Source organism: Myotis davidii, unplaced genomic scaffold (genome assembly GCF_000327345.1).
Source record: "Myotis davidii unplaced genomic scaffold, ASM32734v1 scaffold991, whole genome shotgun sequence".
In the NCBI taxonomy this organism is placed as follows: Eukaryota; Metazoa; Chordata; class Mammalia; order Chiroptera; family Vespertilionidae; genus Myotis; species Myotis davidii.
In genome coordinates, this window is record NW_006283137.1 from 234,353 (window position 1) to 234,657 (window position 305).

The 305-nt window shown below is 53.4% G+C and overlaps 1 protein-coding gene across 1 annotated transcript in view; it reads right to left on the reverse strand.

Moving 5' to 3' along the window:
• DNAH17 (dynein, axonemal, heavy chain 17) overlaps window positions 1–305 on the reverse strand; it is a 107,024-nt gene that overhangs the window by 63,489 nt on the left and 43,230 nt on the right.

Genomic DNA, 305 nt, shown 5'->3' on the forward strand with positions numbered 1-305 from the left:
CCGGCCCAGCAGGAGGGTGTGCTGGGCAAGAATAGGGAGAGGGTGGGGGCTCTCCCCTTCTTGTCCGTTTCTACCACAGGGGCCGCCCCGTCCCAGGGCCGGGTCAGGAGGTGCAGTTGGGGAGGAGAAGGGGCCTGCTGGGCCGCTCGCCTACCAAGTTCACAAGGGAACTTAAACCACTTCTTTATTCCCCAGGAAGATATGTGGATTATCAGAGAAGTCAGAAAAGGATACCTACTGATTAAATAAAACAAAAAGATTAGGTATGCTGACTAGGAAGGGGAAGAGAATCACACACTGAATGA